The sequence below is a fragment of the Metopolophium dirhodum genome, chromosome 1, assembly GCF_019925205.1.
Source record: "Metopolophium dirhodum isolate CAU chromosome 1, ASM1992520v1, whole genome shotgun sequence".
Lineage (NCBI taxonomy): Eukaryota > Metazoa > Arthropoda > Insecta > Hemiptera > Aphididae > Metopolophium > Metopolophium dirhodum.
Window position 1 is genome coordinate 54,875,778 of NC_083560.1, and position 18,310 is coordinate 54,894,087.

Genomic DNA, 18,310 nt, shown 5'->3' on the forward strand with positions numbered 1-18,310 from the left:
GAGGCATGACAAATTTATTCCATTAGCCTACAATAAAAAAAGGACAGTTATTTTGTGTATAAGAAACCATTAAGTCTTAAATTGTATATTCCAATATAATAACGTTATGAATTATGTCAACTTATGGACAGTTGAAAAATCCACAAAGTCATTAAAATACTTATTTAAAAAAACATAATACAATGTGACCGTAATGATTCTAATTACATAATAAATTATCCATTAGTAATTCAAAATGTACTTATCTGACTAATCAGCACCTATACCAACGATACAATATGAAATATTTGTCAAACCCACGGAATTTCCATTACGACGCCACTGCAATCGCTCATCAAGCATACGGGAAAACTTATAATCAAGTACTAAGTCATCGCCGTCAGAATAATTTCGCGTGTAATAGGTATTCTGCATGATATTTTGGTAACACGGCGCTTTAGACAGGCGATTTAGGTACACAAAAATGACTGCTGTGAAGATCAATAAATTTTGCTGTGTTACATATTATTAGTATGACATTGTTTCAGTGCATTTCGATATGGTATGATCGTATTACTATTAGACAGCCAGGGTACCTACAACATTGTCATAGTACGGATTGTTAATATATCTAAGTACGATACAGGTTAGTAAGTATAACAATAACATCAAGTTCAATGTAACTATACTACGATTTAAACAGACAGAATAAAACTTTATGGCCTGATAATGAATAATATAATAATAATAGCCATATTTTTTACACTAATAAAACAATTATTTGTACATCTCTGGAGGGCAGCTGTAGTCAATATGCACCAAAATAAAGATATTATATAATTTTGCACGAAAATACAAATCTGTTATTCTTTCAATAGTTTCCACGTTTTCATAGTTGTGAATCATACGATTATAAAAGCATATAAAGATATGAGAATAACACAAAATAATACATTTTAGATTCTGAGTATGTAGTTATTTCACTAACATATTATATTCACCCAATTCTACGGTAGGCCAATATTGACTTTAAAACTACATAATAACAATAATATAATATAAAAAATATATTTTAGTAAGGAACCATACATGAATAAAGCCACAATATTCGTTGACAGTTTTAAGTATCAACGGTTTTTTGTATTCGTTATTAAAAGAAAACAAAACCAATTATTTCAAAAACTAGTTTTTTGTAAAATTTGATGTTTTTCCATATATTATATAAATTCTAAGATGAGTGAGGAATGTATTGATTTTACAACGATGTTTTCTTGTGTGTGTCAATGCACACGAAATGTGGTGAAAAAATTATCGATTATCTGGTAGCAAATCGAATACAGTTTAGTCAATATTGAATATTCCCAGTGTTCTTCAAAAGCGTCGAGAAAAACAAAACAAAATTAAGTAAAAACTAGAATTTATGCGCAAAACTAGTTTTTGACAAGATCGTTTTTATTTTTATCTAATATTTCAAAAATAAATAAATGAAGTGATGGGTAGTTGATATTTGTACAAAATTATTATAATATAACCATTTTCCACACAAGATAAAATGTTCAACATTTTTTGACTCTTTTTGAACTATTTATAGACATTTACATTTTTAAAATTGTCTATAAAAATTGTTTCCTTTGTCAAAAGATTTGAAAATCTAATAAAATGTTCCTAATAACTTGTTCATAAACCAAATAAATATTATTGAAAATACATAGTCACAATATTTATTTTTTTAACTGTTTAAAATTAGAATTTAGTATTCTTTATACCATGGTAGTCCACGGTAACTGATAAAGTGCAATAAGTTCAAAATTAAGGTTTTGTTTATAAATATATTATTGTCTTGTGTTTTTATAATAAAAATACTCACTGGCCACATATTTCAACTTGTATAAATGTTTAAATGAAATAAGTGCAATAAGCGTAATCATTGATGTGTAATTGGAATTTGTTATTGTTTTTTTATCTTGTAATTATCATTTGTTTGTGAAATGTTGTTCAATGGTTAGTATCATTTGTAAAAGTGTAAATTATTTGAATCAATATTCACAGCCGTTAAATTTTTTTTTGAATTTTTCACAAAATATTATCTGTTTAGTTCATACAAATACTAAAACGGGTACAAATTATCTTTAAAAGACTATAGTGATAGCAAAAAATACTCCATTGACAACACGTCTCAAATGGCTCGAATGATTGTTTTTGAAAAAATAATTCGATGAACATTAACATTAACATAAAATAAATTTTATTATTTTGAAATAACTCAAAACTAAATAAACATAGTTATATGTCGTTAACATTTTTATAAAATGTTTATAATATGACCATTTCCCAAACAAAGATAACACATTCAATATATTATTGAAGTCCATAATAACAAATTTTATATTCAATATTTTAGAAAGAAAAATTAAAATAACTTTGTTTTTTTTAATATTAAAAATCATTTGAAAATAAATATATTAATGTAGTATTAATTTATTCTGGGGGCCGGAGAAGATTGGGGGCCGGAGAAGAAGCAATGTGAGCAACAGTTTCTTCTCCAGCTCTCGATTAAACCGGAAAAAAAAAAGTATTAATTTATTCGAATTTCAAATTAGCAATTTAGTAAAGAAACAACTATGTCCAGTCAGTGTGGCATGTGCGTCCGTTTGTGAACCGTCAAACTGTTACTAGTACTGAACGATTTATAACAAACATCACATTCGTATGGTTTTTCGCCAGTGTGCGTGCGTCGATGGACTGACAAATGGTTACTTTGGCTGAACGACTTGTCACATAAATCGCACATGTAAGGTTTTTCACCAGTGTGCGTGCGACGATGAATCGTCAAAGTACTACTTACATTGAACGCCTTGTCGCACACATCGCATACGTACGGTTTTTCACCAGTGTGCGTGCGTCGGTGTTTCGACAAATCGCCATTTTCACTGAACGACTTGTCACATACATCGCACGCATACGGTTTTTCACCAGTGTGTGTGCGACAATGTTTCGCCAAAGTGCTACTTATATTGAAAGACTTGTCACATATATCACACACGTACGGGTTTTCACCAGTGTGTGTGCGATGATGATTCGTCAAAGTACTACTTACATTAAACGCCTTGTCGCACACATCGCATACGTACGGTTTTTCACCAGTGTGTGTGCGTCAGTGTTTCGACAAATCGCCATTTTCACTGAACGACTTGTCACATACATCGCACGCATACGGTTTTTCACCAGTGTCTTTTTTATATTGTAAGTATCTATTGATTATAATAAATAACTATAGGGCCCGTGAGACTCGCGTAAAAAGCAGAAAGCGGAAAGCGTAAAAACAAACTCAACCGTGGTAGATATTGGTTATTGAAACTGAACAGACAAAATGAAAGATCATAAAATGCGCTTGTAATATTTATCACTGTTTGATAAGCAGTCAGATCGATTTTCTCTGTTATCAACGTTTCCAACGTTTACCACTATAGGATTTCCTCTACGTAAAACACACACGATTTTTTTTTTTTTTTATTGATTATGAAGCCCGGCAACTATGGCTATTAGCTATTTGTTTTTGTTTGTAGGGGAAAAATTGTAGGTTAGTAAACACGTTTGTTTTGTTTTGGCAGATTTTTAAGTGGACCCGTAGGTATATGCCATGTTCAGGTGCGGGATGGCCGCACTTCTCTCCGGACACTGTGACTTGCCTGAAGAAAAATGCCACCCACGTCGGATTCGAACCGACGCCTTAATTCGCTCGGCCACTCCGTCCCCCGATTTTTTCTTTTTTTTATAAGAGTATAAAGTGTAATAACCTCAAAATAAAATAATTATGTAAAAAACTCCTATTAATAATTATAATTGAATTGGATGTTAAATTTAATAACCTGTATGATTCTCTACACTTAGAAAAGTAGAAGGGCGAAAAGAGATTTTAGGAACAAAAGATAAAATTGAATAGCTGAGAGCATCAAGGAAGACAGACATGGAATAATCGGGGGAGTATGATAGAACGGTACGTTTCCAATTGAAATAGTTGAAGAATTTAGTGATCTGTATGTAATCTGATTTGCTAAAGTTATAAAATTATTTTAGGGGAGCAGATTGAGGAGCATGAATGGGGAGATTTATAGAGAGTAAGAGAGGTGAATGATAAGTGTCGGCAGGCACTGCTGTGTCAAGAGCTTGGTTAACAGTTATGGAGCTTAGGTTAGAGAATATGAGATCGAGAAGAGAGTGGTGAGAATTTAATATGTCGTATGTTGGAAGAATCCGTGGATGGCAAGTCTTTCAGGAATGGAAGTATATTCAGAGATTGTTTGAGTTAGGAAACACAGACCATGTGTATCATTTGACCATGAAATAAATGGTAGATTATAATCACCAGTGAGGATAAGACTATGGTTTAGGGTATTTTTGAGCAATGAAATCAATAGTATTTAGATGAGTAGTATAAAGCTCAGAGGGCGACGAAGGTGATATACAAACAGTAAACACTGCAAATAATAATATTTAAGGAGTTATGAGAGAAGCGGACAAATAATCGCTCAACACTATTATTAGGTATAATAAGGGAGAAGAAGCCATGTCCTTACGCACAGCTACTAACACACCACCACCGCGATTACAGGAGCTGGTTTTGTGGAGACCTGTCACATCTAAATATATTGTAATTGTTGGAATTATAAACAAAACACCCTATATAATGTAGTGTATAAGTAATATATTCACACTGTAGTTCATCAGACGCTGACTATACATTTTTATATACTACAGCATATTATATGTCCTGCGTAGTGTAGCCGGGTATACATAGTTAGTCGTTGATTTATATTACGCCTCGTAACACTATTGTACATCGTATCATTATACTTATTATTATATTATATATATCCGATTATATTATTATTTACCTTTTAACTTCTGTATATCTGTGTACTTCAACAGGTTATGGGCCCAGAGTAAGGTCTTTATAATAAAGTCGTGAATAATTAGTAAAATAATAATTGATTAACGAATTGCGTGTTTTTTGTGTACAGACAGTGTACAGCAATAATAATTCGCGAAGTAAGTGCAGTGTAGTGTGCGTGCGTTTCTTAGTGTGCAGATAGTGTACATCTACGTTTTGTTTAAATATGGAGAACGAACAATATAAAATCAACAAACTCAAAGATGCATCAAATTGGGACATGTGGAAATTTCAAATTAAGGTTATCATGAATGCAGCTGAAATATTTGATGTAGTAACAGGAAAATCAAAGAAACCAATTTTAGCAAAAATCGGTAATGAAACTGAAGATGAAGCGAGAAAAAGGCATAGTGTTGATTTTTCAATATGGAAAAGGGCAGATAATAAGGCTCAAAAATGTATCGTCACTTCGCTAGATGAACAACCTCTACAATACATTATGAACTGTGACACAGCAAATGGTATGTGGAACAAATTACTTAGTGTGTACGAACAAATGTCGGACACAAGCATAACAATAGTACAACAAAAATTCTATCGTTATACAATGGATCCTAAGGACAATATAGCCGGTCATATTTCGAAACTAGAAAATCTAAGTAGACAACTAAAACAATTGGGAGAACCTATCTCAGAATCAATGTTGATTACAAAAATTTTGATGACATTACCTGATAGCTATAGGCACTTCTACAGTGCATGGGACTCAATGAATAGTACAAATAGAACGCTAGAACAGTTAACCACTCGATTGATGGTGGAAGAAACACGACAAGTGCAAGGACAGGAGGTCCGTAACGATGGTGCTGAAAGTATTGCTTTGACTGCAAACAAAGGCAAGTATATTAAAAGTCAAAAATACGGGAACAAAAATGATAATACAAAACCAGGAAAATGCAACCACTGTAAAAAACCAGGACACTGGAAAAGGGACTGCAGGATATTCAAAAGGGAACAAGAAGAAAAGAAATCAACTTCCGGTTTGGCGCTTATTGGTGTACAAAGAAAAATTGAAGAAATCGACGACTCAGACAAATGGTATGTGGACTCAGGTGCGAGCGACCACATGACAAATCGGAAAGAGTGGTTCGTCGATTATAAAAATTTTGATGTGCATTCGCCTGTACGTATTGGAGATGGTAAGCACATTATGGCAGTCGGAAAAGGTAACATAAATATTCATACTTATGTTAACAATAAGTGGATAAAAGGCTACTTAAAAAATGTTTTATATGTACCTGATATAAAAGTAAATTTATTTTCTTGTGGGGCATGCCTTGATAAAGGAATTACAATGGTGACAGACAGTAAAGGTTGTACATTTAAAATGGATAATCGTGTAATTGCAGTCGGTGTTCGTGAGAATAAATTGTTTTCAATGCTAATCAAAACAGATATTTCACAGGAAATTGGACACTGTGCTAACGTTGCAGTTAAGAAATTAACATTAGAACACTGGCACAAAATACTATGTCATCAGAATGTCAAACATGTTCGTGAGTATTTAAAACACAATCAAATACAATTTACAGATATACAAGGACAGTTATTCTGTGAACCATGCATCTATGGCAAACAGCATAAGGAGACGTTCACTCAGAGCGAAACAATAACTATTGAACCAGGGCAAATAATACACAGCGACGTATGTGGACCCATGGAAGAGAATTCATTAGGAGGTAAAAGATATTTCATTATTTTTAAAGATGATTATTCTAAATATACTTATGTTTATTTTATGAAACATAAATCTGAGGTTAAAGAAAAACTTAATTGTTTTCTGAGTATGGTTAAAACTCAAACTAAAAATGTTATTAAAACTATTAGAAGTGACTGTGGATTAGAATATAAGAATTCTGAAGTTCAATCAATTCTAAATATTTTTGGAATAAAGCATGAAACAAGTGTACCTTATACTCCTGAACAAAATGGAAGAGCTGAACGTTCAATGAGGACTATTTGTGAGGCAGCCAGAACAATGATATATGCCAAGAATTTTCCAAAATCACTGTGGGCAGAAGCAGTCAATACAGTAGTGTTCTCATTCAATTATACTGGTAATTCAGGGAAAGTATGTAAAACTCCATATGAGTTATGGTTTGATAAACTTCCTAAAATAGAAAAGTTTGTAGAATTTGGAATAAATGCATATAGTTTAGTTCCAAAACAACGACGAAAGAAGTGGGATGCAAAAAGTCGAAAAGGATACTTTGTTGGATATTCAGAAACTTCAAAAGGGTATCGTATTTGGTTTAAAGAAAATAACGAGGTGTCACTTAGTAGAGACGTTATTTTCAAGGATGAAAGTGTTGTAAATGACCAACGTGTAGAATGTTCTAATAATTTAAATGATAGTAATAACATTGATGTTCTTAGCTTACACAAAGACGGCTCTTTAGAACACAGCAATACATCAGAAGAAGATGAAGTCATGGAAAATAAATTTGGGTCAATAAGTGTAGATGACAATGAAAAACAAGAACATGAACAAGAAAATGGATCAAATGTCAACGTGTACAACTTGCGAGACAGAAGTAATATTAAGAAACCATTACGTTATGATAATTCAGCCTTTTTCATAGTCGAATCCGATCCAGTGAATTTCAAGGAAGCTGTGGAGTCACAAAATTCAGAAAAATGGATAGAAGCCATGAACAATGAAATGGAATCTCTTGAACAAAACGGAACATGGTCGCTCGTAAGTTTACCTAAGGACAGAACTATTGTAAATTGTGGTTGGCTGTATAAAACAAAATATAATGTTCATGGACATGTTGATCGATACAAGGCTAGGCTAGTAGCAAAAGGGTATAGTCAAATGTTCGGTATTGATTTTAATGAAACCTTTAGTCCTGTAGTAAAGTTCGATTCAATTCGGTCTATATTAGCTATATCAGCAGCAGAACAATTACAACTTCGACAATTTGACGTTCAAACAGCCTTTCTATATGGAGATTTGGACGAAGAAATTTACATGAGACAACCAGAAGGGTTCAACGATGGTACCGAAATGGTGTGCAGACTTCAACGCAGTTTATATGGCCTAAAGCCACCACGATGTTGGAACATAAAGTTCAAAACATTTCTTCTTAACTTTAATCTATTAGAAACAAAAGCAGATCCCTGTGTTTTTGTTAATAGAGAAAATAACAAAGTATTAATCGTCGCTATATTTGTTGATGATGGTCTAGTTGCAGCTACATCGAGTCAAGATGTACATGCATTAATTGAATATTTGAGACAACATTTCAATATTACCGAAGGAGAATTGAATCAATTTTTAGGTACAGAAATTGAGCGAAAATCTGATGGATCAATTGTAATGCACCAAGGGTTGTATTGTAAAAGAGTATTGGAGAAGTTCAATATGACTGAAGCAAAATCAGTTCAAATACCAGCAGACCCTCAACATTCATTAGATGACAAGCAACAAAATACTAATTTAACTAGTAAAGTCCCATATCGTGAAGCAGTCGGAAGCTTATTATATCTCAGTCAGATTACAAGACCGGACATAACTTTTTCAGTAAATCTAGTTAGTAGATACATCGAGGATCCAAAGGAACAACACTGGACAGCAGTGAAACGAATTTTAAAATATTTAAAGGGAACTATTAATTTTGGATTGGTATTTAGTTCTAGACAAAAACTCATGTTAAAAGGATACAGTGATGCTGACTATGCAGGTGACTTGGATACAAGAAGATCAACATCAGGGTCAGTATTTACATTAGGATCTGGAAGTATAGCATGGAGTTCACGTCGTCAACAGTGTGTTAGCCTTAGCACAACTGAATCAGAATACATAGCTTTAAGTCAAGCAGTACAAGAATTAACTTGGTTAAAATTGTTTTTAGGTGAATTGCTGGACCAGGCAAACACGGTGCCAACAATGTATGGAGACAATCAAAGTGCGATTAAACTCGTAAAAAATCCAGAGTTTCATAGAAGAACGAAGCACATAGATGTTCGCTACCACTATATAAGAGAAAAGTTCAATGAGGGATTGTTTTCATTGGAGTACATATCCAGCAAGGAGCAGATTGCGGACATTATGACAAAACCAACTCCGCGAACGCGGTTCAATGAGCTAAGGGAGATGTTAGGAGTTATAAATATTGATGTATAAGGGTATATTGTTTAAGGGAAAGTGTTGGAATTATAAACAAAACACCCTATATAATGTAGTGTATAAGTAATATATTCACACTGTAGTTCATCAGACGCTGACTATACATTTTTATATACTACAGCATATTATATGTCCTGCGTAGTGTAGCCGGGTATACATAGTTAGTCGTTGATTTATATTACGCCTCGTAACACTATTGTACATCGTATCATTATACTTATTATTATATTATATATATCCGATTATATTATTATTTACCTTTTAACTTCTGTATATCTGTGTACTTCAACAGTAATTATTGAGACCAAGCTCAGAAGAGTGAAAACTATTAGTGAGCCAAGTTTACGTAAGGGCAATAACGACATATATACGTATGGGACAATTGATGGATTTGATGTGTTTGACTCTAGAGCTAGAATCTTAGATTCTAGGAGGTCGACTTTAGTACGGAGCTTAGAAATTTCGAGTGAGAGAGAATCAAATCGCGAAGTATGAGGGTTGATATTCGTTTTGAGATCAGTACCTAAGGATTTGTGGCCAGCCAATAATTTATCTTGAGAGGATTGGATACGCTCAATAGCTTTTAAGATGTCATCATTTTAAGTGCATTTCTTAGAAGCAGTGGAAGTTGTTGAAAGCAAATAGGTAATGACTGGTGAAGGCTTGGACATAGTCTGAAGTAGATAAATAGAAGTAGAAAAAGAATGAAGAGTTTTTGTTGAGTGGCAACTGGCGTGCACTATGACACGCTGGATAATAGATGTTTCGGCGCGCACACAGTATATACGACGAGACCATGCATAATATTATATATTATTATTATTATTATATTATTATCATATTATGACAATTAAGTAACTTTGTATTAAAAAACAACTATAATTACAAACCTAAAATTTTAATAGTGCTACGATAATAATATGTAAACAATATTTATCCTATTTTAATATGGACCTTGGGTCAGAAGTGTGCCATGTGCTTCCACTTGTGTACTGTCAAATAGTTCATCTGAATTCCAACAAAATGTATTTTTCATACTATCTTTTTATCATCAACATTTCCCGATATAATAACTGCAGTTTTCTCTAAAAATTTTAATATTCTACAATTATTTTTTAAATTGTCTGGGGTCCAAGACATATATTGTTTAGTTCCGAAATTGTTAGGCATTCTAGACAGATTCTGGCAGGTACAGAAGTAAATACATTTAACTTTATATTCATTATACGTACGGTTATATTTTTGTTCACATAAGGATGTACGGGAAAATTGTTCCTGTAGAAATTTAAATAATATTTATCCATAGGGGCTAGGTTTTTAAATTGTAATAACTGCACTAAATCTCATTAATTTCAACACATTCCTCCTCCCCCTGAACAAATCTGTCTTATTATAATATTACGTGGCATAGTATAAATCGATAGTATCCTAAAATTACAGCATGCATACATCGCTTATGTTGTTAATAAATTATATTTCCTAATTAAAAAAGTACCACACATAATTAAGTGATGATTTTTCAAAACGTACCAACTAATTCTACTACACATTTTTTTTTAGTTATAACGATTTTCTATTTTAAATAACTTAGAAATAGTAGAAACATTCTAAAAAAATTAAAATAATTGATAAATAAATACACTTATTTAGGATAATTATGAATGTTAAATATCGTAGTTCATAATATAGTTCATATCTAAGTGATAGACATCAAATAGTCAAAATTAATGATAAACTAAGTCAATCTTGGTCAGTCAAGCATGGTGCACCACAGGGAACAGTCTAGGGTCCGATATTTTTTATTCTTTATATTAATAGTTTACTAAATATTAACACAGAAGCTGAGATTATGTGTTTTGCTGATGACACAGTTATTCATATCCATGATAAAAATATAAAAGAACTATATATTAAAGCAAATGTTATTTTTAATACTATTAAATCATGGTTTAATAACAATCTTTTTGAGCTGAATCTAAATAAAACCAAAAAAAATTGTTTTTAGTGTAATTAATATTGATATTCAGAACAATTTAAAAATCTGTGAACATTCATCACTGTGCCTAGCGAATATGATCCAAAACTGTGCATGTGTATGTATAGAAAACGTTAAATGTATAAAATATCTAGAATTGTATATTGATTCGCGTTTAAAATGGAAAAATCACATTGGACATTTAATATCATTAAGTCGTAAATTCTTTTATATTTTTCGTAATCTTAGATCTATACTCGATAAAATACAATTAAGAATAATTTATATCTCACTCGTTCAATTAGTTATTACGTATGGTATTGAGTGTTGGGGTTGTGCTTATGATACTCATTTAAATAAATTAAAAACAACTATGAATAAACTAATAACATTTATATTAAAGTTGCATAGCTACACAAGTACTGATACTATATATAAGGAAATAAATGTATTTAATTTTGATAAGCTGTTTAAAAAAAGCATAATGTGAATACTAGATTTGAGAAAAATATAAATATAAATATTCCTAGATGTTATAAATCTTTTGGCTTCAAAAGCACATTAAATACTACTATTACTCTTTGTAAAGACTTAAAAATTAATATTAATATATTCAATAATTGTAATGATTTTAAATATACCATATTAACACTACTCTAAGTTCTAATGTATAATTATTAAATCCATGCATTGTTTTCATTTATTATAATTAAATAACTATTTTTTCTCTCTTTCTCTCTCAAATTAACCTATTCTTTTCTGTTTTAGTCTATTTATAATTAAGTTTAATATTTAAATTTCTATATTAAGAACTCATCACCTTCAACACAAGCACAGCTTATAGAAGGTGAGCAGACGATACCTATTATAATTATATTTTCAAGGGTATTAATTGTTTTGTTTGAAAATAAATTCTAATTCTAATTCTAATTCTAATAATTTAAATTACTGAATTGTATCATAAGTCATAACATCCCATTTCCAAAAATATAACATCATGGTGAGTTTAATGGATATTATAATTAATTTAGCGTTCTATACTTATATTTTCCTTGTTCTATAAATAAACTATTTGTACTGAATAATGTACATATGTACAACATAAATATACCTAAATATAGCACACGGGTATCAAAAAATATTGTGTAAAGACACTAGAATTAAAATTAAAAAATCTCCGTTTTAAGGCTCTTAAAATTTGTTGAAAATGCATTTAATAATGAATATCTAGCATGTGTAGATGTTTTTAATTATATTTAACACATATTTTTCTGAAATGCCTAAAAGGCAGACCAAATAATATTTTACTCCAGTGAAATATAGACGTGATCTTTCAATGTCACCTACCTCAAGTATAGGCACAAAACATATTAAACTTATTAGAAGTATTTAAGTATATCTCCAAACCTGCAGCTCAGACGCAGTTCTTAGCAACCTACGCATTTGTTATAAAACCATCGTGTGCAATGTGTAAAGGATTCGGACTTGTTTTTCTTTCTACTCACTCAATGTGAGAACTAATTGTGTTGCTGTGCGCGTGCAAGAGATTTACGGTGATAATGTTTGTATGTATGTGTTTGTGTCTATGACCCTGTAACTGATATTACACTGAAGATGTGAGAAATTAAATATAAGGCCAATTTTATATTAAAATGTTTACTGCAAAAAACAAAAAATTCTAATACTTATATATGATTGACAATTATTTATAATGTATTATTATTTACGCAATTTAAATATTATTCAATATGTATTTTAAAAGATTTCAATTTAAAAATGATTATACTTCAATAGTTAATTGAAGGGTTACAAAATTGTATTTAAAGGCGTTATGTACTGCGGAATAAAATTTTTAAATTATTTTGTTAAAAGCGACTGGGTAAACCTACCTATACTGATTAAATGAATGAAGTCAAAATTTCTTACATATTATGAGTAGATTATGCACAATTATTATCCATTATTACTGTTTACCTAAACTTTGAAGTAATTTTGAACACTGTGGGAACAAACACTGTTTATCACTGACTATCCAACTAATCATCGATTTAGACAACGTTAAGACCAATTCTGTAACGCATAAACCGCCAGAGAGAAAATCAGATCTAAAATCAGTTATCCAATCCCAAATTACTAAGAAACCAAAACTAAGATCCATCTGGCAAAGGACTACTCAGCCATCAAAACCCTACTCAACCGCTAGACTCGCTTGTTTAGTGACCTCCTTCATTCAAACCACGAAGAAGAATGGTCCAATTTTCTTGGTTCAATTGAACACGCTCCAGAACAATAGTCCAAACTTTATAAACTGAACAGACGTCTTCTCAGGAAATTGCCTCCAACCAATACACTCAAAGATAACCTAGGCAAACTTTATGACGACTCCAAAGCAAAAGACAAAAGATGAAAATCGCAGACATCATAATGATTCCAAAATCGAAAAAAGATCAAAAAATTACAACAAACCACCAGCCCATTTCTTTCAAAACACAATTGGAAAACTTTTTGAAAAACTTCTACTCTCCAGACTGTAAACACATATTATGGCACAAATAAGGCCCGAAAAGTTTGGGTGTCACTCCTAACACAGCACAACAATCCAACTAGTCAAATTCATTAACAATTTCACGGACAGTTAGGTACAACGTATGACTTTAAGCTGCTGTGACTCTTCTAGAGTCTAGACAAAGAAAATGCTTTTGATAAGGTGTGTTACGAGGGCCACTTATTCCAACTTTTAGAGATGCTAGTATCTCATCAAATGGTCTCCATCATCAATTCATTCCTCAAAGACAGACTATTCTGCATACAAATTGGCGATTATAAATTAACACTTTGGTACGTAAGAGCTGGTGTTCCTCGTGGGTTCTGTCTTTCCCGTACTGTACTCTGTTTACGTTAATGACATGCCCACAGTATCAAGAGCTATAAAATAGCGTTATTCGCGGATGGCACAATTTTTTATGCAGCTAGCAAAAATAGTTCCTGCTCAATCAAAATCTTGCAGTCACAAGTTTACATTACAATTCAGTAGTTTCACCAGTTCGAAATTACTATCAACCCATTTAAGACCACAGCAATTATGATCAGGAGCAAACAAATCCAAGATGGTGAATGTCTTAAATTGAGAGATCTCCCCATCAAATAGGGAAACCAATTCAAATATCTGGGAGTCACTATAAACAAAAATCTAAATTTTTCATCCCACGTCAAGAATGTCTCTCTATTCCCACTTGTACACAAACGTAGCCCTTTATCAATCAGTTCTAAATTATTCATCTTTAAAGTTCCGTCATTCCTATCATCACTTACGCAGAGCCTGCATGAATGCCTACATATCAAAATCCAGTTGATCAAAATTTGAGGCACTACAGTCCACTACTCTTTGCCAAATCACAGGATGGGACTTGTATGTATTAAACGATATCAACAGATATTCATTAAAAATTCTGACACTAAATGGCTCCATAGAACAAAACGAATCCTTTCTTTCTCAAAAAATACAAAATGCAAGCTCCAATAATATCTCTAACATTATTACAACAACTTCTTCCAAATAACAATGTTTTTACGCAACTATCAAAAATAGTGCATGCTTAGTCAAAATCTTGCAGTCACAAGTTTACATTACAATTCAGTGATTCCACCAGTCAGAAATTACTATAAACCCATTTAAGATCATGTTCAGTAACAAACAAATCCAAGATGGTGATCACTAAATAACTCATTAGAACAAAATAAATCCTCTCTCGCTCAAAAAATAAAATTTTCAAGCTCCAATAATATCTCTGACATTAGTAAAACAACTTCTCCAAAACAACACTGTTTTAAAAGCCACATACTTAATACTTATCTAGTCTAATCCAAACTCATCACCCTAATGTTTCACTACCATCTCTCTGCAAGCAGCGTAAAGCTTGGATAAGAGTTCTTAGACAAAGCACAGCAGACAACATAATTCATTCTATTTTCTACCTTCAAACTTTCAACAACATATCAAAAACAATAGACTGAATTGAAGGAACAAGACTCAGATGTCTCGACGATTTATCATGACCAATAGCCGAGCAGAACCAGTCGACGACAGCGAGTTCCAGTTATCCAGCAACGAACGACGAAGAGGCCGGTATAGTCACACGAAGAACGTCTACTGCTGGAGCCATTGACCACCAGTCACGGATCCAACTGGGACTACGCAAGAACTACCGTGAACATTCCCGCTGCAGGCGGCCTATTCTCCACGACCAACGGTGAATGTATTGAAGTGCATCGCTCGCTCAGGATTAATCAAAGCGTAGGGCGTCAAGCCCGTACCACACTCGGCGAAGCAGTAAACATCGACGATTCCAACCTCGTAAACTTTTAAACCCGTCCTGCGTTTCACGAGGAAACCTAAAGTCAACAGTTGAGTCATACCAAGCGTGCCTGTCTAGGCTACGCTCCCTAAACGAGACCCACGGATCGGATGCCACTTTCGGAAGTGGACCTGGCATACATGGTTGCCCCCCCCCCCCCCCCCCCATTAATTATAATATACATGTATGTGTTACAACGATGTTTCCAATTTTGTATGAGAACTTTGTCCCGGAAACTTTCTATATTTTATTTACAGATATAAATTTGGGAAAATTGACTAATTTTCATTTACACGCTAAAAAACACAATAAATCTTAAATATTTAAATATTTTTGAGTAACTTAAGATGATGAAAAAAAATATTATAATATATACATATATTTTTTTTTATATTGAGCTTAAGCCCGGCCACTATGGCCATTATATGCTTCTTTTTGTTTGTAGCGAGGAGGAACAGTTGGAACAGTGGGTTTAAACACGTTTATATGTGTGGCAAGGATTTGTATCTAAAAATCACGGGTGGTCACCCATTCGGGATCTAGCGAAAATAAAAAATTGAATTGATTCAAGTTCAAAATCAAAATTATTTTCGCTTCTTCTGCAAATTACCAATAATTTGAACAATTTTTTACTTACAAAATGCATCATCTTTCTATAGTATTAATTAGTATTACCAGTGATGACTATGCGTATTGTGTACGTTTTTTTAAACAGGTATGATACGAAGAAAAAAAGAACATAATAAACGCCCCCCCCCCCCCCGTAAATGGAAAAAAGGTACCTATCCTTCTTGCAATTGTTCTACTCGCTCTTGTCTTACTACAATAAAATAGGTAGGTACCAACCTACTGAATAATTAAAACTGCATCGATTCGATGACTCATCACGAAATCAATAACAGTATATAAAATTCCTTTTTTTTGCTATATGGTCGCCTATACAAACATGACTTGTGGGTCGTTTTACCTGAGCATCTGGTAAAATGACAATTCATATCTTTTTTTAAAAAGTCAATCAAATTTTATGTAATTTAATAAATGTATTATTTGACTGTAGAAATATGTGCATAGTATTAGTACCTACAAATATGCAGATATTATATTTTCAAGTGTTGACTTATAATACTGTTCTTTATAATACCATTTACAAAACGGTACGTCATATAAAGCCAGTCTCCCTTATTTATCAAAGTTTTGATTTTTATAATATCATACTAGAATGATGAGTTCAAACCAGGAACCGGCCAGTCAGTATGAATGTATGGAAAAAAATACGGTAGTGAAAAAAATGAAAGCAGCTTTTAAAAATAAAATATGATTTTTGTTTGTTTTGCACGTCATGTTTTTAATTGCTCGAAACAAATGTACTTAAAACAAGATTAAAATATTGCTGTTTTTGTGTTTATGTTGTAAATGGTATGCAGCATGAAATGTTTAAAACAATTCACAATTTGTGTAAAAATGCGGTCACGTGCTCGTATATTTACGGTGGGACTCATTCTATTTACGGACACAAACCCAATAATGGACGTGTTTTTTTTTTATATATTCATCTCTGCATATCGATGTGACGATTTCCGATATGCAAAGGTTTTTTTGCAAAAATAAAACAATTTACTTTATTATTTTAATTTTTTAACCGTATCTAGGTTAATCTGACATCATTCTTTACAATAACAATATTGTCATCATTTTCAATTATTGATTTTTTTTGGAGATACGTAACATTGTTTTGGCAATGAAGAAATGCTCGTTTTACTGTGATCAATATTTTATGAATCTATGTGCACAAAAATATTATACTATTATAGTTAGTTATAAGGTATATACTGTACCTAGGTATACGTATTGATAGGTATACGTATGCAATGAAAAATAACTTTATTTAAATTCTTATCGGCGCTCGACAGATACACTCACATCATATTTAGCACAACTGCGACTAAAAACTTTAAAATTATTATTTAATAACAAATAAGTATTAGATAGGTTTCAGTATTTTACCGATTGTATTTTTTTTGGGCAATAACTAGGACGTGGTTTTAAGTTATCTTAAACACAAGAAAAATGATTTACACAAATACAATTTAATGCATACAATATAATATTACAAAGTTTATAAAAAAGGTCCATACATATTTTATTGAACATGGTTTTAAAAGAATTGGTTAATAAATCCATTGCATTTTTATTGATTGTTTATATTGTAACTATAATATTGTTATCCGTGTTTTGGTTGTGATGCAAGTAATATAATATAAAACTATACCAATCCATAATTTATAATATAATATTTTTCTGACTGCACATGACAAAAATTATGTTTGTCAGACCGTGTGAAGATGCCACTGATTTTCTCTGGTATACTATACATACTTACCTAATACAAATAATATAACGAAACAAAATAAATAATAATTTTTTTTTCTTTTTAAAGGGGATTAATTTAAGCTAAATTTTTATCAATTTTATCGATTATTATAAAATGTACGAAAAATCTTCTCAATAAATTATTAATTTCTAAGTCTTATGATATGTTTAATGTATAAAACAAGTTTTGTTTGGTATGTTTTAAAAAAAAAAAAAAAATAGAAGAATTTCGTCCTAAATGAATGAGAGTACCTAATAACTTATACAGTTGTAACTACCTATAATAATTAGTATGACGTGTATTTACAACATGCGTTTTGTTGCTAATTTATTAGTTTTTATTTACAAAAATCATATTTGATAATTTTAATTATGTAAACCTATCTTTAATCATACCTTCTAATGTATGTAGGAAAACTGATATGTCCACCAAACTAGAAGCTATAACGATATTAGTGTATCATTTATCTGTATGAAGATCATCTTATGTAGATCTCTCATCATCATCTTATCTCTTGATTTTTTTTATAATAAACAATAAACATACT

At 31.7% G+C, this 18,310-nt stretch overlaps 1 pseudogene; it reads right to left on the reverse strand.

The window, feature by feature from the left end:
- Positions 1-2,502: 2,502 nt before the first annotated feature.
- LOC132940167 (endothelial zinc finger protein induced by tumor necrosis factor alpha-like) lies at positions 2,503-3,948 on the reverse strand (annotated as a pseudogene).
- Between the last annotated feature and the right edge of the window lie 14,362 nt (positions 3,949-18,310).